General features: G+C 43.2%; 1 protein-coding gene across 1 annotated transcript in view; it reads left to right on the forward strand.

The window, feature by feature from the left end:
* The window catches only part of ASTN2 (astrotactin 2), a 915,753-nt gene that overhangs the window by 353,207 nt on the left and 537,395 nt on the right, over positions 1-25,151 (forward strand). The gene's annotated exons all lie outside the window — the stretch shown is intronic.

Consider the following 25,151-nt stretch of genomic DNA (forward strand, 5'->3'; position numbering starts at 1 on the left):
AGAAAGAGAAAAACAAATATCGTATAGTAACACACATATGTGGAATCTGAAAAAATTGGTATAGATGATCTTATTTACAAAGAAGAAATAGAAACACAGACATAGAGAACAAACGTATGGATACCAAGTGAGGAAGGGGGGGTTGGGATGTATTGGGAGCTTGGGATTGACATATATACACAATTGATACTATGTATAAAATAGATAACTAATGAGAATCTCTATGGGTTTTTTATAGGAATATTTTAAAATTAATTTTTAGTGGAGTATAGTTGGTTTAATAGTACCTTTCTTTGATTTTCCATCTGCAGGAAAAATGGTGAACAATTGTAGGAGGAAAAAAAAAAGTTTAAATATCAGATTTCTGGACCTCACCCCAGAGAGTCTTGTTCAGTAGGTCTTATCATGGGGCCAGAGCACTGTATTTACAACGAGCCCTGTAGGAGATTCTGAGCTAGGGAGCAAGCAAAGCTGGATCTGCTCAATAAGGTGAAGATATGATTGAAAGAGAGCTGCTTTCTAGGGTCTAGGTATCGGTTAGTGGTTTAAGAGTGGCTGTCTAACGGTAGTGGTGGCCCTGTGCTCCTAAAAGGTGAGAAGATGCTCTAATGGTGACTGGATCAGACAGGTAGGCAGAGGTGGATGACACCTTAAGTCCATGAGAATGGCGTTGGGGGCAGGCTGGGCCACTCAGCAGCCTCATTGTGGGGCCAGTCCTGATGGACTTGGCCCCAAATGGGGTCGTGCTCCCTGCTGGGCAGAGTTCAATGTACTGCACAGGGCGGGCTCATCCTTTGAACTTCAACCTGGTGTAAAGTCCCAGCTCCACCCCGCTTAGCACCTTCAAGGCTTCGGGCAAGTAATACAGCTTCCCTGATCCGTAGAAGTACTGACAGTGTTATAATGAGATTGAAGCATAACAGTGTGGGTAAAGAAACTATTAGACTAGATGGCTCCTCGCCCAGGGGCAAGAAAGACTTCTGAGGACTGAATTGAGGACCTTCTCCCCCTCTTCATTCTCCCACCGAAAGTTCAAGGATGACAGTATTTATTTTCTTGTTCAGAGAATGTAAACAAGCCACAGCCTGGACTGGCATCAATAATTTATACAACAAATCACATAATGTGCATAATACACAAATTTTTAAAAAATTATTTTATTTATTTATTTTTGGCTGTGTTGGGTGTTCGTTGCTGTGTACAGGCTCTCTCTAGTTGCGGCGAGCGGGGGCTACTCTTTGTTACGGTGCGTGGGCCTCATTGCGGTGGCTTCTCCTGTTGTGGAGCACAGGCTCTAGGCGCGCGGGCTTCAGTAGTTGTGGCACGTGGGCTCAGTAGTTGTGGCTCGCGGGCTCTAGAGCACAGCCTCAGTAGTTGTGGTGCACGGGCTTAGTTGCTCCGCGGTGTGTGGGATCTTCCCAGACCAGGGATCGAACCCGTGTCCCCTGCATTGGCAGGCAGATCCTTAACCACCATGAGGCATGTTTAGCTTATATTTGTCAGATACTTTTGTAAACATGGAAGACATGTTGATTAGGTTGATCTTTGACAAATACCTACAGAGTACGAATATACAAATGAGGATATTAAAGCAAAGAGAGGTTACATAATTTGCCCAAAATCACAGCTATTAAATAGCAAGCTGGAATTTAAACCCAGGTCTTCTAGTCCCAGAGCTAGTGGTCTCCTTTTACAAGTTCATCAGCAGAGTAGACACAATTTATATTGCATCGTTGGTTGTTTTGGTCTATAGCCTTGATGCAACTTGAATAATTTAATGTGGATGTAGCAAATATTTTCATAACACATTATTAGATAAATGAATACTATTGGTAGAAATTACACTGTCTTCTGTTTACAAAATTATCTTTCTTATACTCAGAGCTGACTAGAGATGGAATGGGTTGCAGGGAGAGTTGTGAGATTCCTGCTCTAGGGCGTGTATAAGTTAAGGCTGGATGCTACTGAGGATAATCAAGAGTGAAATGGGTTGGGAGAAAAGGCTAGAAAATCATAGGGGGAAAAAAAGAACAGTAATAATAATGCATAGCATTCAATGAGTGCTTACTAAATACCGGGCACTGTGCAAAGCACAAGCATATAGTATGTATACACTGTCCCCAATTTAAAGGCAGGGGAATGAAAGTCCAGATGGTAAAGTAGACTGCCTCGTCTGGACCTTCAGTAAGTGCTCACAGCAGGATACACACCCAGGTCTGTCTGACTCTAGTCTGTGATCTGGCCCTGAAATGCTTAGAGCTCTTAAAAAGGATTGGTGTGTACTTTGTAACCGTGGCCTAGGCTTCTGCACATATTTCTGAATTCTCTGAACTTGGAAGATGAACCCACAGACTGTCAGCCCCGTTGAGGCAACTTGTTCTAACCCAGTGGTATGCTGGCAGGCTGGCTGTCTGAGAAAATGTAAAAAGCCTTACTTATAGCATTTGCTTATTTCTATGGTGTACATTCTCCTACCGTGTCATCTCAAGCCATAGATTTAACAACTACCAAGCGGCATCCCTGAATATTTAACAATTAGCTGTCTTGAGTCAGCTGGAGCCAGTTCCAGTACGCCATTGCTCCAGTTCCACTGACCAACCCGGGATGCATCTCCTAGGAATTGCTATCTTGTCTTTCCCTGCATCTCACATAGTCTGGCCCATAGAGGAAATACAGAAACTCGGTACATGTTTGTTGATCAAAGAATAAATAAGCAATTGAATGATTCATGAATAATCAAAACTAGAGAGGAGGATGGGAAATACTGTCTTCAGCCCTGAAATAAGAAGAACACAACATCGTCTTACTAGGAGATTCTGCCTGCTTGTCTGTACTTCTCTATGACAATGAGATGACCTGTTGAGGAAATTCTGCCTGCAAGTACAGTTTGGGTGGAGATGTCAAAACCCTACTTATCCCTTTCCCTTTCTGAGCCATCACAAGCCAGCAACTCTGCCTTCAGACGTGCTTTGCATCGGATGACGTTTCTCCAGACCAAGTGTTGCCACCACAGTCAAGTCGTGCCCCCTCCTTCTCAGCACCTTTTTAGTTGTTCTCCTGTTCCTTAGGGTTAAGAGCAAACCTCTTAACCTGGCCTTCAGAGCTTTGCATGTTCCTGCCCACCTATCCATCCTCATCTCATGTCACACGTCACTTTTTCTACTGCATTCCACCCTGGACCATCCATCCTGCTGCTTGGAACACCCCTCCTCCCCCTGTCAGGACTGGGCTTAACTGTCCCTTGCTAAAAGAGGTCCCTCATCCCACCCTGTTCTTCTCCACTCTAGCGTGAAGCAGAGTGCACATGATATATTCACATCTGTCAATGCCCACCCTCACCAGATGGAGAAATTCATGAGAGTGGGGGCCACATCTGTTTCTGTGTTGGCACCATCTTCCCCGCAGTACTGGAGAGGTAGCTACGTAGGCTTGGGAGGTCTCTTCTCATAGGTCAGAAGGCTGTCACCTGGGAGGCAATGTGACAGAGAGTTTTGGGGGCTTCACTGTGGGCTCAGCCATCTTCAGTTTTAAGTTTTATCAGCTCTGTGATCTCAGGTAGGCAGTTGCATTCATAGGGCTTCAGTTTTTTTCCACTGTAAAATGGGTGTATTAACAGTAATTCCATCACAGAGTGTTATAAAGATTAAATGAAATAACTCCATGTAAAGCCCTTAGTCCAGGACTCAGCACAGAGTTAAGTGCTTAACCATGGGAGCTATTATTAGTTTATTGGGAGACAAAGTGATACTTCATCTGAAACTCATGCTTACCTCATTCTCTTCATCAAGGAGGTAATGCCTGGATTTTGTTTCCTCCTTGGAAAGTACCCATGAAAGCTGCTCCTCTCTAAAATAAGTCATTGGTTGGAAACTTTCCTGTTCATTTGTTCATCTGTTTGTTCATTAACCAAATATTAATTTAGCTGCTACTCAGTACCAGGTCCAGTGGTGGAGAGTATAAGGCAGGGTACATGCCTTTGAGCAAGGTGGAGTCTCATGGGGGGAATGGCGGGTTTACATTCTTCTCTCCCTAGTCATAGGATTTTGCTAAATAACTTTGCAAATAGCCAATTGGAGGATTAGTCTATAAAAAAACAATGAACTTTCACTATATCCTCTCCTTTGTAGGTTGAAATACGAAGGCAGGGGGAGAAGGAAGGAGGGAGGATCTACTTCCCACACTAAACTTTGAATAGGACTAACCAAGACATTCTTACGCCCATTTGATCATTTAAGGAACCAGACACTACAAAAAAAGAAAAGAGCATCCCAAGGTCATGTAGCCAGAAACTGGTGAATCTGGGAATTTGAACTCTCCTGACTTTTGCAATGGTATTTTCTATTCTTTGAGCTGCTGACTACTAGAAAACTAAGAAGAAAGCAGCATTGCTAATGGTGGCCCTGGTTGGTGATTGAGGGGGAAGAAGAAAGTCATAGTTATGATTCCCAGGGCTGCTGTTGCTTCCACTCTAAGCATACATACATCCTAATCTCAATTCTTATACACTTACACATATATTCACATCCTCATATATATACATAGATTTCTCTGAAATTCAGTAGGGCTTCTATTTTAGCTCTTTAAGATGTTCAGATGTGGACACTGTATAAATAAATATGCGCTAATGTTGTTACTATGATTGCTGTCCCATAAGTTTAACGGTACATGCAGGAAGCTCCAGGTGTGTGTAGCACCTGAATTACAGTTACTTAGGGAACCACTGCTACTGTGTCCCTGCCATCTCTATCTGAGTGATGCCTCTGCACATCTCCTGCTGCAGGAATAATCTGTGTCCTTCCATCCCAGCACAGGGAGCTAAGTGCCCCTGGGGGTGGGCTAGGGAGCATTTTTATAAATACTCAAGGATGTGTGACTTGAGTGCGTCATTGCTGGCCAGCCCTTAGTCTAGGAGGAAGCCTGAAAAATCAATGGGTCCAAGGCCTCCGCTAATAACATTAACAGGTAGAGCAGCTAAGAACACTCAGTAGATATCATACAAGGTGCTGAGAACTTTACATGCATAAAGGCACATAAAAAGTTAAGTAACTTTCCCAGCGTTACTCGCTATTATTGCACCTTTCTTATTATCAGCCACTGTGCTGAAAACTTTTTGTTTTCACTCAAGTAATCTTGTGAAGTAGACATTTTGATTATTCCTGTTTTATAAATGGGGACACTGAAACACAGAAAGATCGTATTGAACCAGCAACTTCAAGTAGTAATGGGCAGTGCCGGTGCTTGATCCCAGCTCGGTGCAAAGTTAAGGGCTATGATCTTAATCCTTCTTTTTTATTGACTTCCTATGTTCACATTGTTGAGAAATTATTGAGTTGGGTTTCAAGCTTAATTGGTCTGACTGCAAAGCTCATAAGCCTTCCATTTCACCAACTTCACTTCTGGGATCAGTGTGTGAACACAGGATCTTGCAGAGAGAAAGAGAGAGCGAGATGCCTTTATACAGATAAAAGGAGCTTCCTCCCCTGTGCAGCCAGCCCTGGTTTTGTCAAGCACCCTTCAGCAGCTCCCTTCCTCTCAGCTCTCACTAGGGTGTGAAGAGTTTAATAAAACAACCTAGCAGTTATCCAGGTACAGTGCAACTATGTCTTCTTCTAACCTTCTCGTGTACCCGACTGTGCCCCTGCAGGTCTGGGCCGTGCCCGGCTCCCTGGCGAGTCCTGAGACTTGCCCAGGGCATAGCACACACAGGTGCTCAGGCAACCTTTCTGCAGTGACTGAAGGTCTCTTCTGAACCTGAAGGACCCCGAGTTTCCTGCTAGGGATGCGGACTCTGCAGCCTCTCTGAGTCATTCATTCAAGTAGGCCCCAGGATTAGTTATCTGTTCCTGTGTAACAAAGTATCCCAACGTTAGCAGGTTAAAACAGCAAACGGGTATCCTCTCATTTCTTATCTCAACCAGCATTTATCTATTAACGTTTATTACCCCAACAAACATTTATTCTCTGAGTCAGGGGTCCAGGCGCCATGCAACTGGTCCTCCAGTTCAGAGTTTCTCTTGAGATTACAGTGATGTTGTCAACCAGGGCTGTGGTCTCCTCTCCAGGCTTCATTGGGGAAGGACCTGCTTCCCAGCTTCCTCATGAGGTTGTTGCAGGATCTGTTCCATGAGCCACCCTCAGCTCCTTGCCTTGTGGGCCTCTCTAGGGGGCAGCTCACAACGTAACATCTGGCTTCAGCAGAGCAAGAAAATGAGAAGAGCCAGAGAGTGTAAGAAAAAAGGAAGGCACAATCTTTTGTACCCACCCTACTGCTGGAAGTGACATACCATAATTTTGCTATAGACCACCTGATGGAAGCAAGTCTGTAGGGGAGGGGATTACACCCGGGTGTGAATACCAGGAGGCGGGAACCACTGGGGACCGTTTTGGGTTTTGTTTTTCTTAATTAATTAATTTATTTATTTTTCGCTGCGTTGGGTCTTCGTTGCTATGTGCGGGCTTTCTCTAGTTGCGGCGAGCAGGGCCTTCTCGTTGCGTGCGGGCTTCAGCAGTTGTGGCACACGGGCTTAGTTGCTCCGTGGCATGTGGGATCTTCCCGGACCAGGGCTCGAACCTGTGTCCTCTGCACTGGCAGGCGGATTCCTAACCACTGTGCCACCAGAGAAGCCCCTGGGAGCCATTTTAGAAGCTGCCTCCCTTTGTCCACTTGCCCTCTTTCCTTTTCTCCAAACCAGGTCTTTCTTTGATTTCAGACGACTTATGCTTATGTGCATCCATACGCTTGAAGAACGATTTATCACCAAGCTTCAGGTTCTCAAATTCTATCCAGGATGTTCTTCAGCCTCCTCTGGTGTGTCACAGGAGTGTCTTTGCAGGATAAGTTTTGTGCCTCTAACCCGGTGCCTCTCCGTCTCCTCCACTCCAGAGGTACAGTTGTAGATCTCATCCTTTGTCACAAGGTCTTTGGATCCCACCCCTTGAGATTATGAAGTTCCTGCAGCATCTCCAGCACCCAACACAATGTTCGGCACTTGGTAGATACCTAGAACGTCTTTGTGGACAAAGTGAATAAATGAGGACATGTTTTAGCTTTGCACAGTGCCGGGAGAGCTGGCCTGAAAGGACTGACTACATCATCTCAGATAAAGCCCACTCTCCTGGCAGTGGACCGTGACTTTCTTTGTGTGCCCCTTACTACCTCTCTTGCTTCTCCTGCCTGCATTTTACTACAGGTACCTCCTGCCATTCCAGTTTATGTGCAATGCCCTGTTCACCTTTGCTGTTCCATTCTCCTGGACCACAGGCTCTGTTTTCCTACTTGGCTAATAGCTCTCATGTTATAAGCCTCAACTCTGAGGAATGATTCTCTGACCTCCAAACCTGCACTGACCTCTGCCACCATGGTGATCCCCTTGCATTACTTTCTCTGTTTGGGGACCTGCCTACCCCACTGGGCATTGAGGCCCTTGATGACTCTGATCTCTGGATCCCCTACTCACAGAGCTCAGTGAAGAATGGACTCTCAGTAAATATTCATTGAAGGAATGGATTTCTCCTGTTATAGGCAGGGAAGACAGAACTCCAGAGAAGGGAGGGATTTTCCAAAGGTTTCATAGTGAATGGTGGCAGAGTGCTGTTCAAGTTTGGTCTCTAGACTTCCAGAGCAGAGCTCTTTGCACAGCACCCTCAGGCCTGCCCTTGTTACTGAAGGACGAGACAGAATGTGGGTCTAGCGTGGCCCTTGGGCAAAGACCACTATTGTTCTGTTGGAGGTGGCATCTTTCAACCAGCAGGTTTGAAAGGTTTAGGCCCAGAATGTCAGCCTGAAATGGGTAGAGGCCTCTGTATGGAAATGTATTTGGGCAGAAACGCTTCACGGTAACACTTTTTCCTCTTTTCTTCTTTTATTCTCTGTTATATTCCCTCCTCAAAGGTCTAAAGGCAAAGGTGTTTATCTCCAGTTGGCTGTTTAAACACAGTGTCATGGGCTTTTGCTGACATTTAGTGGTCTGAAGAGGAGACAGCGGATTGGAAAACCAAGGAGGAAAGTGCCCCTCTATGTAAAGAGCTGGAGACGAGTGTGTTTTTCCCAATCAAGTTCCCAGGTGATGAGCAGCCCAACTCCTACACCCAGGAAAGGGCAGAGTCCTCTGTCCCCTCATGGGACCCCAGTTTCTTCCTTTATAAGAGTGAGGTTTTGGGTGTGGAGCAAGACCCTTGGTTTGAGAATCTGCTTCCTCGGGCCAAAGCTCCTTCTAGTTTCTTAGATTTGCAAGAGTCTTACGGTAAACAAGCCCTGGTATGAAGAATAAGGGTATTTCTTGGGTCAGGTAGACCTAGGTTGAATCCCCGCTCTGCCTCTGATTGTTCGTGCAGCTTGGGATAAGGGTCTGATCGCTCTGAGCTTCATTTTCCTTATTTATAAAATAGAGATCATGGTACTTAACTCAGAGGGCTGTTTTTTTAACAATACAAGTCAAGCTCCGAGCCTTGGTTCACGGTGGTTGCTCACGTGGAATATCTGCTTCCTTTCCCTTTTTGCTACATTTGTGTGTCTTCCACAACATCCTCGTTAAGAGGCCCCTCTGCCTGAATCTTCCTTGTTTCAAGGCTAAATATCCTGTCTCCTTCCTCTGGTGTCCTCTCCTGACATAATCTCCGGTCTAACCCCGGTTACTGTCTTCAGGCCATGGACCACTTGTCTGTGTCTTGCTTAGAGCATCACACAGACCTGAGTTACATTACCAGCTCTGCAGCTTACTAGACATGTGACCTTGAGCAAACCATTTCTCCTCCCTAAGCTCCACTTCCCTGCTCCACAAAATGGGGACCCAAGGGTTGTTGTGAATGCAAACTGAATAATGGATGCAAAGGGCCCAGGAGGGGCTTAGCACATAGTAGTTACTCTGTATGTGTTTGAACTTCTCTTAGTAGAAGCTCACTGCCCTTCTGACCACATGCTCTTTTGTCCACTTCTGACCCATCCTGAATTTATACAGATAGTTTCCTGGATTCAAAGGTCAGTCTCTACATTTATTGGTCTTACATTTAATGATGATGATGACAAAAGTTACTGTGCATTGAGCACCTACTATGCAGTGTATATTTTCCTACCTAATCTTTCTAATGAGCCTGTGGAGTAGATGCCATTCACGTTGTATGGATTAGGATAAAGAGACTTTTCGAAGGTCAGCCAGAAAATAATGCAGCGAGTTTCTCTAACCTCCAGTGTCCCCATTTTTACTTTAATCTACTGTGCTTTAGGCTTTGCACTTTGGGATCTAGATGTGGATTTGAATTCTCTGGGGCTCAATAGCCTTCTAGACTTGGGCTAGGCTCAATTTTCTTATTTGTAAAATGAGGAGCTAACAAAACTTTATGATTGATTGACTCAAGTGATATCTGTAAAATATTTTGCACCACGTGTCATACATAGTGAGCGCTTTAAGAGAAAAGAGTATCAGCAGCAGCAGCAGTTAAGTGGGTTTTCTTTCGAGCTGATCAGCTCCCCGTTTAGGTGATATTCAAACACAGGTTGGATGACCGTGGCGGGGAGCATTGTAGGAAACTACCTGTATTATTGTGCTATATGTTAGGGTCAAAGCCCTTTTCGTCCCCTGTGATCCTGAGTTTCTGTGATTCAAATTAAAGCAGATGATACGTGTGGCAGGAGTTAAGGGGAATTTGGCGTTCCTGTGAATTGTGATGCTTAAGGCAGACTTCCAGGAGATGGGAGTTCTCTGGTCTTGAAAAGTTGGTCTCCCTTTGACATGTTAAGAAAAGTAGGCAGGACAACACATAGGTGTAGGGAATGCATGCAGCTTGATACAAGGAAAGGGACAGGCAGATTTAACTGTGGCAGGGGGTTTATGGAACATCAGGCAGAGCCTTATTTCCCGTTACTTCTCAGGTACAATCTGAGAATAGGGAGAAAGAGGCGGGGAGGAAGGTACACGGAGGTTTGAGGAGGCCCCGTTCCTTTAGAAGCAATGTGATGCAATGGAGGAAAGAAACATTGAGTTTGGAGGTCAGTAGGTCTTGGTTCCTATTCCATCTCTGCCCCTTGCTAGTTCTGAGCCGTTGGGCAAGTCAGTTAAACTCTGAGTTTCCATTTCCACCAGTGTCAAATAACAGTCTCATTGACAGTAGACATGGGAAAGAAAAGGGTTTCTGGTGGTAAAAGCCACCACCACAGACCTAGTAAATATGAAATGCACAATAAACAGCATTCCTCTCCTCCTGCTCTCACAAACCTTGAACCAAAGTTCAGTGACATCTTCTAAGAGAATGGAACAGTGACTTTTTTGGCAAGCTCTGAGAAAAAGCAGCTAGAAATGTGTCTTTCAAGAAGATGGGAGATGATTGGCCCTGATCTTCCTTGGTAGCCATGGAAACCTGTGGCTGCTTTGTGCTCTGTCCGTTTGCACCCACTGCTTGGTCCCTACTCTTCCTTGCCACTCCCCTTTGCATCCGTGATGTGGGCTGAAGGCGGTGGATGCAGCGAAAACAGCCTACAGTCTAAGAGGGTGAACCCAGGGATCAAACACAGGTAGCTTAACTTTTTTTTTTCTTTTGGAAGTCAGTACCAGCTGATGATCACCTGTGTATCTGAAACTCAAGTGTTACCTTTTCTTCCTCCTTCTTTCCCATTTATTTCTGAGCCTTTCTAGAACTTTAGCTCTTTTGAATCATCTCCACGGTTTCTCATTCACACACTGCAATTTCACCTAGGGAGTATAGCATCTTTTTCTTTCCCCTAATGCATTCCATCAGCCTGTTAAATTCCAGTTGAATAGTATCTAACTTCCTACACTGGCCTCCTGTACCTGCCTTTTTTCCTTTCTTGCACATATTTTCCTGTGACTCTGAAGTCCATTTTCCTTAAAAATTATTTTCTAGCTTTGTTGACATATAATTGATGTACATCACAGTATAAGTTTAAGGTGTGCAACAAAATGATTTGACTTACATATTTTATAAAATGATTACTGCAACAAGTTTACTTAGCATCCATCATCTCAGATACAATAAAAAGAAAAAGCAAAAAAGAAGGGAAAAAATGTGTTTTCCTTGTGATAAGCACTTTTAGGCTTTACCCTCTTAACACTTTCATATATATTATACCTCAGGGTTAACTGCATGTCATCATGTTGATGTCATCATCCCTAGTACTTATTTATCTTATAACTGGAAGTTTGTACCTTTTGTTCGCTGGTCTTCCAATTCCCCTTCTTCCCACCCACCAGCCACGGTAACCACAAATCTGATCTCTTTTTCCATAGTTTTTGTTTTTTTTTTTTTCTTTTTTTTAGATTCCATAGATAAGTGAGATCATACAGTATTTATTTTTCTCTGGCTGACTTATTTCACTTAGCATTATGCCCTCAGGGTCCATCCATGTTTTTGCACATGGCAGGATTTCCTCGTTTTTTTATGGCTAAATAATATTCTGGGGTGTGTGTGTGTGTGTGTGTGTATCTTGTAATTTCTTTAGCTGTGGATGGACAGTTAGGTTGTTTCCATGTCTTGGCTGTTGTAAATAATGCTACTGTGAACATGGGGGTGCAGGTATCTTTTCATGTTAGTGTAAAACTATACCTAGGAACCAGAAGGGTACAGAACTTGCAGTCAGGCAAGACTGACTATGAAACTGTCCTCCATCACTTGCCAATGGTTAAGGCTTGGTTTTCCCACTTTTAGATAGACAGTAATCTCCGCCTTGCAAGACTGTTGAAAAGTGTAAAGTAGGCAAATGTAAGTAAAATCTTTAACCCGGTGTCTGGCACAGCAGCCACAGTGAATTACTGGGAACTGCTCATATTCCTAACAGTCACCTTTGTATGAACTATTAAAGTAGCTCATTATTTTCCCTACTTTGTTCCACAGAACAATGGTTCTGCAGTATAGCAATACTTTGGGGAAACACTGGGTTAAATTCTGCTAAAGAGAATTTAATGTAGACCTTTTCAGAGAGTTTAATATCAGATATATACTCTCGCACCTTAAGAGTTGATTATAGAATAGAGCATATCCCAGAAATTTTTGAAAATTGATATCTTTTATCTTTTAAGATACATTTTGTTTTGTGGGCAATACTGTACTGGCTCTGTGGGGCATTTGGATACACTTGTGTGGTCAGTGGTTCTGGAGGTAGGGCTCACAGATTCTAATCCTACCTTCACATTTCACCAGTGAGACCTGGGTCGAGTGTCATGGAAAGAGCAGTAGGCTGCAGGTCAGGAGATGTGGCTCTCAGGCCCAGTTATTCCCTTGGTGCCTAAACGTGAGTTCCCCATTAAGTCTCTTGTTCCTCATTTGTATCCTGGAGATAATAGCAGCACCCACTGCATTGGATTTTGGTGAAAAGCGAATGAAATATTTGTGAATAATTTGTAAACTAACAACAATTGAAAAAATACGGTGTGCCATCCTCATCACCAACACCATTGTCACCACACCACTGTCATCTTCTTGAAGTTACCTTCACACTTCCAGGAACAGGTGTCTGCAACTGCCACAGAGAAATCCAAGGAGCCAGCTGTGTGTAGCCCCATTCAGTGTCTGCTGTCAGTGCCTTTCTGGGGTGATCCAAGCCTGCGCTACAGACACACTCCTCGTCCACGGGTCAGAGCCAGCCCAGGGGGCTCCCCAGGGGCCTCATGGATAGTGACTGGCCCCAGGCAGCTCAACTGAACTGTTTTCTGGGGCTCAGAGAGGAAAAGAAACAGCCATCTAGCTTGCCCCTCCCACCATCTGCCCTCCTTGTAAGCCTCTCTCTGGTGATGCAGAGGTCCCCTTAAAGACCTGTGGTCGATATGAGGTAGGACAGTGAAGCCACCATGCATCCATCCATAGTCACCATAGGTCTGCAGGGCAAGCTGAGGTCTGTCAGCGGATTGACACGTAGGGTTGATTCTTCTTGGCTCAGGCCACATCTAGCGTACTGATGGAGAAGTTGTGGAGCATAATGGTTAAGAACTTGGGTTCCGAAGTCAGTTTTTTTTAAAATTTCAGCCCTATTACCTTTGAGCTGCATGACCTTTAGCAAGCAGTGGCCTCAGTTTCCTCTTGTGTCAAATGTGGGGGAGAGTAGACAGCATCTCATGAGGTTTCTGTGAAGATAAGTGAGATACTACGTGAAAAATGTTTAATTATATTTTCTGGTACAAAAGTGTTTTTTTTATAAATGTTCGTTATGATGATGGTGATGATATTCTTTGCTAGGAAAGCCATTGTAGAAAAAGCAAATCTATGCAAAGTATAATAAAGAGGCTCAAAGTACGACTTCAGAGAAATCAAGTAAAACTAGCAATATTTGGTTTGGAGGAAAGAAAGCTCAAGGCAACTGCATTGCCACCTTGAACTAACTAAATAGCCTGGAGGAGGAGATCTTGGGTATATCCTATTTGACTTGGACAGCAGAAGTTGGCTCACAGAGTGAGATTCTAGGACTGTTTAGTACAGCTGTCTGAATATAGAATTGCTGCTTCTCAGGGGGTGAGTTTGCTGTCTCTGGAAGTATGCAAAGGCTGGATGAGCACTTGCACAGATCTTATAAAGGAAAATCCTAGGGAAGATGGGAGACTTCAAAGGATACTATGGATTTGAGAGCGCCAGGTTCAAAGTGCCAGAGAACACAAGAAACTAGCTCATGGCAGAAATAGAGGGGCAGGGGGTGAGGAGGGACTTGGCCCCTGATGAGCGACAGGGAAAAGGATGCCCCAAAAAGGATGCCCCATATTGACACATCACACTGAAGAAGTGTGTGCAGAATGTAGACACGAGGCAGGCTGAGGAAAGGCGGCTGCCTTCCCCAGAGTTCTGAGAAAGCCCCAATTTCAACTATTCTTTCCTTCTGCCTCCAGCGTGACACTTGCACTTGTCAGAGGATGTGTCCCAATTTTAGTTTCCAGAAATACACAGAGAAGCACAGAGGCACTGGAGCTCAGGTGTGGCAGGAATCCCATGAGGTCTTCAGTGAGGTTAATGGGGCACCCCACCAGTCTGTGGTGCTCACCCTCATATGCAGGAGGCTGGGTGGCCTCTCAAGGGCTTTTTGTATGATTTCTGGCTGGCCGGGCACCAATCTTTGCCAAAGAAAGTGAATGAATACATTTGACTAGAAAAGTACCAATAGCAACATTCCAATACTGACACCTCTTGGTAGAACGAGGAATAACATTTAAGCATTTATTCATTCACTCATTCGTTCAATAGATGTTTATTGAGCACCTAATATATCCAGACATGCTTATAGACACTGGAGCTAATAGGAGGGCATAAAAAATGAGGTCTGACACATAGTAGATACACATTAAATAATTACCTATTGAATAAATTAATTCCCAGATAAGGACATTGAGACTTAGAGAAGTAAGGTGACTTGTCCATGGGGGCCAGCAGCTAAGGTTAAAAGCCAGAATTCCAGCTTCAACCGGAGTATCACCGGCCTCTTGATATCCATGTAGATGCCAAGTGTTGGGCAGTGGGGTTTTAAGGAATTGAGATAAAAGGAATGACACCAAGAGCGTATATGGATCCCTAAGTATGTGTGCTTGGTGTTGTAACTGTGGTCTCTCATTTAATCCACACAGTTTGCCTACCAGTTAGGGATTATCATTGTCATTTTATAGATTAGAATACTGAGGCTCTGAGAGTGTAGGTGACTTGCCAAAAGTTAGAAGCTACTAACAGAAGGAGTTTGGATTTAAATCTCTATGTCCAGAACCTAAAGCGAACCTTTCCTTTGTTCTAAGTGGCATTTCTACCTTTTGGTCTCCTTTACCCTAATGTCTGGGTTCCTAGAATCTCTGTCTCTCACCCCAATTCCATATGCCATTTAAAGAAAGAAATGAGTTCTCAGCTTAGGACCAGCCTCTCACGCCCCGTGATATCAGGAGGAAGGAATCAGTGAGAGTACAGCAGCTTTTAAGTTTTCCACACACAGGGGTCTGATGGGGTTAGATCTGTTTTCTTCATTGTAAAATGTGATTGATTCAATTCCAAATTTAACTTAAATTTGATTTTCCTCTCTCAACCTGGCATTTCCAAACTGAGAATTAATCAAACCCCAAATTATAGGCAGCATGTGGATCAACAATGCCGAGTTATTTCCAGTTGAATTTCTCAAGCAATGAATTTTATGCCATTCTCTGCAGCCATGAGAGGAGTTGAGGGGTAGAGGGAGGGGGGGGGAAATGAGGGGAAATTAGATTATTAACTTTCTCCAGTTCCAGCAATCCATGCAACCTGGTGAAATTCTATTCCCACAGCACAGCTCGCCCCCTTGCAAGTGACGGGGAGGGAACTGTAAACTGGGATGTCAGCCAGGGATAACCACGACCCTAGCCATCCAGCGATGCTCCTGTTATGATATGGAGCTATGATTTATTGTTTTGTTTTGGTTTGTTTTTACCAATTATGTGCATCATCTTATTTTGTCCTCAAATCAGCCCTGAAAGAAGACCATTGTTCCCATTTATTCAGGTGGAGACATTGCGTCTTCTCAGGGTTAGGTCCATGGGCAAGTGTCACATGAGATTTTGTGGTGAGGCAGGATTTAAACAAAGGCATACCTGTCTCCAAAGGCCATGCTCCTTCAGCAACTACATGATGCCATCCTGGGACACTTATTCTGTGGTGAAGTGGGAGGTAGTATGACATGGGGGAGAGGATGGGAAGAACTGGTTCTAATCCTGACTCTGCTACCTATGGATTAAGTGACCTTAGAAAAGTCATTTTATCGCTCTGCCCGTCTGTTGCTGTGCAAAACAGAGATAGTAGGAACAGTTTGCTGTAAGAATTAAATGAGATAATTTCCCTCCACTAAAATGTAAGCTTCAAGGACTTTGGCTGTTTTGTTAACTGTCCTTTCCCCTGTGCCTAGAAGAGTGTGAGGGAAAAGTTGATGTTCAATAAAAATTTGTTGGACGGATGGCAGGAGGGATGGATGGATATAAGTGTTAGGCATAGTTCCTGGATCGTAGTAAGCACCCAACAAGTGGAGGTTCTCTTCCCTGTCTTTGCTTACTGTGATGCAGTGCACAGCCTGGGTGAGGAGGGGTTGGGTATTATGGGATAGAGAGTTTCTACCTTGCCGCTGTCTACAGCCCCTCCTCAGAGCTAACTGCTGATGATCAGTTCCCTAGGCCAGGAACTCTTAAAAAGTCACCTCTGTTTGAGTCCCACTGTGAAGTTTTTGCCAGGCCTAGTTGCCATGGAAACCCCCAAGCCCTAATGGCTGCTCCACGGGCATCTGGCCTGAGTGCAGACTTGACCTGCGTGCTTTCTTCTCCCTGGACTTCAGAGACAGCTGTGGTGTTTCAGGCATTCTCTGAGTAAATGGCTACCTCAGGGTGTTGTTAATTTGCATTCTCTCTTCCATTCCCTTTGCTTCTTAAAACTCTCCCTGCACTCTCCACTCTGTGTGTCTTTAGCGTCTGTAAAGAATAATTCAATCCCTAGTATGTTCTGATAATGGGTTGGACAAAGAGATAAATAAGTCCTGGTTTCTGCCATCAGCTAGGAGATAAATACCAGTGTCTGGCTTGGAAAGATCATTTACCAAGGGCCTATGTATGTGCCAGAAACTGTGCTGGTCATTTGACATTTTCTGTCTCATTTAGGTTTTACAACACTCTTGAAGGAAATGTCATTTTATTCCTATTCTCCAGATAAGAAAACAAAGGGCCAACAAGCTAATGTGACTTTACTCCCCACCGTATTGACTCTTAAAGACCTTGGATTACCGTGAAGATTTAAATATAGGGGATGCAGTTAGCCCAGCATGAGCCCAGGGAGCTAGTGCAAGCAATCCTACTCTTAACCGTCAACACTCTTCCCCCAACTAGAAATCAGCCTCATGGAGCCTGGGTGGGTACGTCTGGTAGTTGTTTAATTAGTGAAAGGAATGTCTTGGTCACATCTGTTTCTGCTGCTGCATGGGCCAGTCTGAGAGATGCCTTCTCGGACACTCACAGGGCACTATTGTCCTTCCAGGGAGTCCACTCCCCAATGCCAGGCGCCTCTAACCACCTTTCACATCTCACGCTCTGGACCTGGTTCACCTTCCCAAGAGTTTGTTCCTGCTGGACTCATGTTTACATGTTCTTTCTCTCGGAACAGCCTCCTTAGAGTCGAGACTGAAAACTCAGTGCTGCTGCTGTTATCTGGGAACGGGGGTCGGGGGGTGGGGTGGGATGTTAAATATCTAGATATCTAGGCTAGGAGTCATATGTTGACTTTTTTTCTTTCTTTTTTTTTTTTTTTTTTTTTTTTTTGCAGTACGCGGGCCTCTCACTGTCGTGGCCTCTCCTGTTGTGGAGCACAGGCTCCGGACGCACAGGCTCAGCGGCCATGGCTCATGGGCCCAGCTGCTCCGCGGCATGTGGGATCTTCCCGGACCGGGGCACGAACCCGCATCCCCTGCATCGGCAGGCGGACTCTCAACCACTGCGCCACCAGGGAAGCCCCATATGTTGACTTTTTAAGGAAAGACCTATGCGAGGCAACAACGCTTAGTCCATACCCTTTCTGGTAGAAAACATCGACGTTAGCTTGCTTCTGCTATTTAGTTATGAAACTGTTGATATTATCAGAGTTTGAAACGGCTTCTTGTGGCTCCCAGATGAGAGAGAAAATGTGTTCCTTTTTTTATGTGGTCCTTTTAAGTTAAGAGATTTTCTGTCCCCTGATACCACAACCATCTTTTTATCTTAACTGCTCTTCTAGTTAACTAATATTCACCAACTATAGCAACCACAAGTATATGAATCGTCCCTACCATAGGCTATGCTTTATTCTAAGACTGGCAAAGACAAAACCCCTATTCTTTTATTTAGTTATGTATGTATGTGTTTATTTATTTAACATCTTTTTGGGTTTTTTTACATCTTTATGTAAAAAGATGTATATGCCCATGCCACTCTCTCACTTCGTCCCAGCTTACCCTTGCCCCTCCCCATGACCTCAAGTCCATTCTCTACGTCTGCATCTTTATCCCTGTCCTGCCCCTAGGTTCTTCAGAACCTTTTTTTTTTTTTTTTTTTTTTTGTAGATTCCAAATATATGTGTTGGCATATGGTATTTGTTTTTTCTCTTACTTCACTCTGTATGGCAGTCTCTAGGTCCATCCACCTCACTATGAAAAACTCAGTATCGTTTCTTTTTATGGCTGAGTAATATTCCATTGTATGTATGTGCCACAACTTCTTTATCCATTCATCCGATGATGGACACTTAGGTTGCTTCCATGTCCCAGCTATTGTAAGTAGAGCTGCAGCGAACATTGTGGTACATGACTCTTTTGGAATTATGGTTTTCTCAGGGTATATGCCCAGTAGTGGGATTGCTGGATCGTATGGTAGTTCTATTTGTAGATTTTTAAGGAACCTCCATACTGTTCTCCATAGTGGCTGTATCAATTTATATTCTCACCAACAGTGCAAGAGGGTTCCCTTTTCTCCACACCCTCTCCAACATTTATTGTTTGTAGATTTTGATGACGGCCAATCTGACTGGTGTGAGATGATACCTCATTGTAGTTTTGATTTGCATTTCTCTAGTGATTAGTGATGTTGAGCATCCATTCATGTGTTTGTTGGCAATCTGGATATCTTCTTTGGAGAAATGTCTATTTAGGTCTCCTGCCCATTTTTGGATTGGGTTGTTTGTTTTTTTTCATATTGAGGTGCATGAACTGCTTGTAAATTTTGGAGATTAATCCTTTGTCAGTTGCTTCATTTGCAAATATTTTCTCCCATTCTGGAGGTTGTCTTTTCATCTTGTTTATGTTTTCCTTTGCTATGCAAAAGCTTTTAAGTTTCATTAGGTCCCATTTGTTTGTTTTTATTTCCATTTCTCTAGGAGGGGGGTCAGAAAGGATCTTGCTGTGATTTATGTCATAGAGTGTTCTGCCTATGTTTTCCTCTAAGAGTTTTATAATGTTTGGCCTTACATTTAGGTCTTTAATTCATTTTGAGTTTATTTTTGTGTATGGTGTAATGGAGTGTTCTAATCTCATTCTTTTACATGTAGCTGTCCAGTTTTCTGAGCACCACTTATTGAAGAGGCTGTCTTTTCTCCACTGTATATTCTTGCCTCCTTTATCAAAGATAAGGTAACCATATATGCGTGGGTTAATCTCTGGGCTTTCTATCCTGTTCCGTTGATCTATATTTCTGTTTTTGTGCCAGTACCATACTGTCTTGGTTGCTGTAGCTTTCTAATATAGTCTGAAGTCAGGGAGCCTGATTCTTCCAGCTCTGTTTTTCTTTCTCAAGATTGCTTTGGCTATTCAGGGTCTTTTGTGTTTCCATACGAATTGTGAGATTTTTGTTCTAGTTCCGTGAAAAATGCCATTGGTAGTTTGATAGGGATTGCACTGAATCTGTAGATTGCTTTGGGTAGTATAGTCATTTTCACAGTATTGATTATTCCAATCCAAGAACATGGTATATCTCTCCATGTGTTTGTATCATCTTTAATTTCTTTCATCAGTGTCTTATAGTTTTTTGCATACAGGTCTTGTGTCTCCATAGGTAGATTTATTCCTAGGTATTTTATTCTTTTTGTTGCAGTGGTAAATGGGATTGTTTCCTTAATTTCTCTTTCAGATTTTTCATCATTAGTGTATAGGAATGCCAGAGATTTCTGTGCATTAATTTTGTATCCTGCTACTTTACCAAATTCATTGATTAGCTCTAGTAGTTTTCTGGTAGCATCTTTAGGATTCTCTACGTATAGTATCACGTCATCTGCAAACAGTGACAGCTTTACTTCTTCTTTTCCGATGTGGATTCCTTTTATTTCTTTTTCTTCTCTGATTGCTATGGCTAAAACTTCCAAAACTATGTAGAATAATAGTGGTGAGAGTGGGCAACCTTGTCTTGTTACTGATCGTAGTGGAAATGGTTTCAGTTTTTCACCATTGAGAACGATGTTGGCTGTGGGTTTGTCATATATGGCCTTTATTATGTTGAGGTAGTTTCTCTCTCTGCCTATTTTGTAGAGGGTTTTTATCATAAATGGGTGTTGAATTTTGTCAAAAGCTTTTTCTGCATCTACTGATATTACCGTATGGTTTTTATCCTTCAGTTTGTTAATATGGTGTATCGCATTGATTGCTTTGCCTATATTGAAGAATCCTTGCATTCCTGGGATAAACCCTACTTGATCATGGTGTATGATCCTTTTCATGTGCTGTTGGATTCTGTTTGCTAGTATTTTGTTGAGGATGTTTGCATCTATGTTTATCAGTGATACTGGCTTGTAGTTTTCTTTCTTTGTGACATCTTTGTCTGGTTTTGGGATCAGGGTGATGGTGGCCTCGTAGAATGAGTTTGGGAGTGTTCCTCCCTCTGTTATATTTGGAAGAGTTTCAGAAGGATAAGTGTTAGCTCTTCTCTTAATGTTTGATTGGATTTTCCCGTGATGCCGTCTGGTCCTGGGCTTTTGTGTGTTGGAAGATTTTTAATCACAGTTTTAATTTCATTTCTTGTGATTGGTCTGTTTATATTTTCTATTTCTTCCTGGTTCAGTCTTAGAAGGTTGTGCTTTTCTGAGAATTTGTCCATTACTTCCAGGTTGTCCATTTTATTTGCATATAGTTGCTTGTAGTAATGTCTCATGATCCTTTGTATTTCTGCAGTGTCAGTTGTTACTTCTCCATTTTCATTTCTAATTCTATTGAATCGACTCTTCTCTCTTTTTTTCTTGATGAGTCTGGCTAATGGTTTATCAATTTTGTTTATCTTCTGAAAGAACCAGCTTTTAGTTTTATTGATCTTTGCTATAGTTTCCTTCATTTCTTTTTCATTTATTTCTGATCTGATCTTTAGGATTTCTTTCCTTCTGCTAAATTTGGGGTTCTTTTGTTCTTCTTTCTCTAATTGCTTTAGGTGTAACATTAGGTTGTTTATTTGAGATGTTTCTTGTTTCTTGAGGTAGAATTGTATTGCTATAAACTTCCCTCTTAGAACTGCTTTTGCTGCATCCCATAGTTTTTGGGATTTGGTGTTTTCATTGTCATTTGTCTCTAGGTATTTTTTGATTTCCTCTTTGATTTCTTCAGTGATCTCTTGGTTATTTAGTAGTATATTGTTTAGCCTCTGTGTGTTTGTAATTTTTACAGATTTTTCCTGTAATTGATACCTAGTCTCATACCATTGTGGTCAGAAAGCATACTTGATACGATTTCAACTTTCTTAAATTTACCAAGGCTTGATTTGTGACCCAAGACATGATCTATCCTGGAGAATTTTCCGTGAGCACTTGAGAAAAATGTGTATTCTGTTGTTTTTGGATGGAATGTCCTATAAGTATCAATTAAATCCATCTTGTTTAATGTATCATTTAAAGCTTGTGTTTACTGTTTATTTTCATTTTGGATGATCTGTCCATTGGTGAAAGTGGGGTGTTAAAGTCCCCTACTGTTACTGTGTACTGCCGATTTCCCCTTGTATGGCTGTTAGCATTTGCCTTATGTATTGAGGTGCTCCTATGTTGGGTGCATAAATATTTCCAATTGTTATATCTTCTTCTTGGATTGATCCCTTGATCATTATGTAGTGTCCTTCTTTGTCTCTTGTAATAGTCTTTATTTTAAAGTCTATTTTGTCTGTTATGAGAACTGCTACTTCAGCTTTCTTTTGATTTCCGTTTGCATGGAATATCTTTTTCTATCCCCTCACTCTCAGTCTGTATGTGTCCCTACGTCTGAAGTGGGTCTCTTGTAGACAGCATATATATGTGTCTTGTTTTTGTATCCATTCAGCAAGCCTGTGTCTTTTGGTGTGAGCATTTAATCCATACACGTTTAAGGTAATTATTTGTATGTATGTTCCTATGACCATTTTCTTAATCGTTTTGGGTTTGTTCTTATAGGTCCTTTTCTTCTCTTGTGTTTCCCACTTAGAGAAATTCCTTTAGCATTTGTTGTAGAGCTGGTTTGGTGGTGCTGAATTCTCTTAGCTTTTGATTGTCTGTAAAGATTTTAATTTCTCCGTCAAATCTGAATGAGATCCTTGTTGGGTAGAGTAATCTTGGTTGTAGGTTCTTCCCTTTCATCACTTTATGTATCTCATGACACTCCCTTCTGGCTTGTAGAGTTTTTGCTGAGAAATCAGCTGTTAACTTTATGGGAGTTCCCTTGTATGTTATTTGTCGTTTTTCTTTTGCTGCTTTCAATAATTTTTCTTTGTCTTTAATTTTTGCCAGTTTGATTACTATGTGTCTTGGCATGTTTCTCCTTGAGTTTATCCTGTATGGAACTCTCTGTGCTTCCTGGACTTGGGTGGCTATTTCCTTTCCCACGTTAAGGAAGTTTTCACCGATAATATCTTCAAATATTTTCTCTGGTCCTTTCTCTCTCTCTTCTCCTTCTGGGACCCCTATAATGCAAATGTTGTTGCATTTAATGTTGTCCCAGAGGTCTCTTAGGCTGTCTTCATTTCTTTTCATTCTTTTTTGTTTATTCTCTTGTGCAGCAGTGAATTCCACCATTCTGTCTTCCAGGTCACTTATCTGTTCTTCTGCCTCAGTTATTCTGTTGTTGATTCCTACCAGAGAACTTTTAATTTCATTTATTGTCTTATTTATCATTGTTTGTTTGCTCTTTAGTTCTTCTAGGTCCTTGTTAAACATTTCTTGCATTTTCTCCATTCTAGTTCCAAGATTTTGTATCACCCTTGCTATCATTACTCTGAATTATTTTTCAGGTAGACTGCCTATTTCCTCTTCATTTGTTAGGTCTGGTAGGTTTTTATCTTGCTCCTTCATCTGCTGTGTGTTTTCTCATTTTTCTTAACTTTCTGTGCCTGGGGTCTCCTTTTTGAAACCTGCAGGTTTGTAGTTCCCGTTGTTTTTGGTTTCTGCCCCCAGTGGCTAAGGTTGGTTCAGTGGGTTGTGTAGGCTTCCTGGTGGAGGGGAGTAGTGCCTGTGTTCTGGTGGATGAGGCTGGATCTTGTCTTTCTGGTGGGCAGGTCCACGTCTGGTGGTGTTATTTGGGGTGTCTGTGGCCTTATTATGATTTTAGGCAGCCTCTCTGCTAATGGTTGGGGTTGTGTTCCTGTCTTGCTAGTTGTTTGGCATAGGGTGTCCAGCACTGTAGCTTGCTGGCTGTTGAGTGGAGCTGGGTCTTAGCGTTGAGACGGAGATCTCTGGGAAAACTTTTGCCGTTTGATATTATGTGGGGCTGGGAGGTCTCTGGTTGACCAGTGTCCTCAATTCGGCTCTCCCACCTCAGAAACTCAGACCTGACACCCGGCTGGAGCACCAAGACCGTGTCAGCCACATGGCCAGACAAAGTTCAACCAAAGTTGTGATACTTATTTCCTTTGTAGGAGTCAACATGATATTAAGAGGCACCGTGGGAGGAGTATATTAATAGCTACCATGTCTTGGGTCTTACGATTACCCTTTTTCCCTTAACAACATTACCTCCCGGCAGGTCCTGAGGAGACCAGGCTCCTGTGAGAGAGAACTGGACCCCACAGCTTTCCCAAAGCTGAAGCCCCAGTGGGTCCTGAGGAGACCCAACTTCCGTTAGTGTGGACTCGACCCCCGGTTGTCCTGAAGCCCGGGCCATCAGCATGGACTCAGCCCTGCGTGTTCCAGTAGCTGAAGACCCAGCGGGTCCTGAGGAGATGGGCCTCCTGGCAGCTGTCCACAAAGCCCCTATTCTTAAATTGAGCAATTTAAGGTTCTGAGCAATGAACCTGGCAGGAGAGACATAAAGATGGTAAAGATAGGATCCCTTCCCTCAAGCAGCTCACTGATTATTAAGAAAAATAGGTATCCGTACAAAAGTCTGGAAGTAGGCTGTCAGGGGCTCCTGTTCCTTTAGGGTCCATTTATCTGGGAGCGTTGGTTGTCTATGGTTGGCATGATTTTTGACAGTTCCGTGCCTGTGTCTGGTTGCTAATATGCTTATTATCACTTCTGGAAGATATGATGCATTTACTGAGATGCTACCACATTCCAGACACTGTGGTAGGCATCGCGATACAGTGGTGAGCCGAAGACGCAGTGCCTGCCCTGAAGGAATTTACCATCAAGTTACTAGATTCTAGTGTTTGAATAAGATATTTTAGGAAGCATAACAAATGTAGGCAGTCTTTCTCCCTAGAGGGAGAGGGATTTACACTTATGATTAATCTCAGTGAGTGACGGGAAACAAGGAAACAAGTGGATTTCTATGCAAAAGAAATAGCTCCTATGCTAATATTAACATGATGAAGAGCGCTCACTTTGGCATCACTGCAGTGATGCAGCCCTGCCAGCTCGTGGGCTGGGTAGGAGAGAGCAGCAAGGAGGTATGAATGTAGGGATATGCACTGTGAAGGCCTCAGATGCCAGGCTAATCAGTGTGGACCACATCCTGCGGCCAGTTGCTCTATAACAGCTCAGGGGGTTCCACCATGGAGTTAGATGGGAAGATGTGCCTACACCTCCCTCATCTCACAAGTAAACAGACAATAGAAGAGATCAGGGGTAAGAGGTGAAAATGCTAAGGACATAGAGTACACAGGACTGCATGCTGTTTAGTTGCTGTAAAGGAGGAAGACAGAAGACCGAAAGTTGACATCTAGGTTTCTGGCCAGTTTAAATGGCAGTGCTTTCAATACTTAGGGAAGCCCAGGAGAAGGAGGAAGAAGAGGCTTTAAGGAGACGGTAATGTGTCCAGTTTTGAACATGTTGTTTTGTCACACTCATGGGATATTCAGAGAGAGATGTCCGGGAGGTTTGGGCATAAAGGTTTGCTCCAAATAAGAGCGGAGTGGGTAATAGAAATTTGGGAAGCATTGTTCAAGACGTGTTAATCAAAGCCTTGAAATTAGATGTGAATAGTAAAGCCAAATAATGAGACCCGTTGGGGGCTCAGGATATAGTCCTTAGAATTTCTTTGCTGGCCCAACACTCTCCTTGCCAGGCAGATCCAATCTACTCATTGTGCTGTGACCGTGAAATTGTCTTTAATTTTCCCAGGCAAAACTCCCCTTCTCATCTTGTGCCCTCTCTACTAGCTCTTAGCACAACTTGCCTTGGATTCTAATTAGCTGTGGATAAGTCCGCCTTTGCCCCCTAGCCTGTAAGCTCCTGCAGAGCAAGAAGTATTCTTGGGCTTCCCTGGTGGCGCAGTGGTTGGGAGTCCGCCTGCCGATGCAGGGGACACGGGTTCGTGCCCCGGTCCGGGA

Source organism: Phocoena sinus, chromosome 6, assembly GCF_008692025.1.
Source record: "Phocoena sinus isolate mPhoSin1 chromosome 6, mPhoSin1.pri, whole genome shotgun sequence".
NCBI lineage: Eukaryota > Metazoa > Chordata > Mammalia > Artiodactyla > Phocoenidae > Phocoena > Phocoena sinus.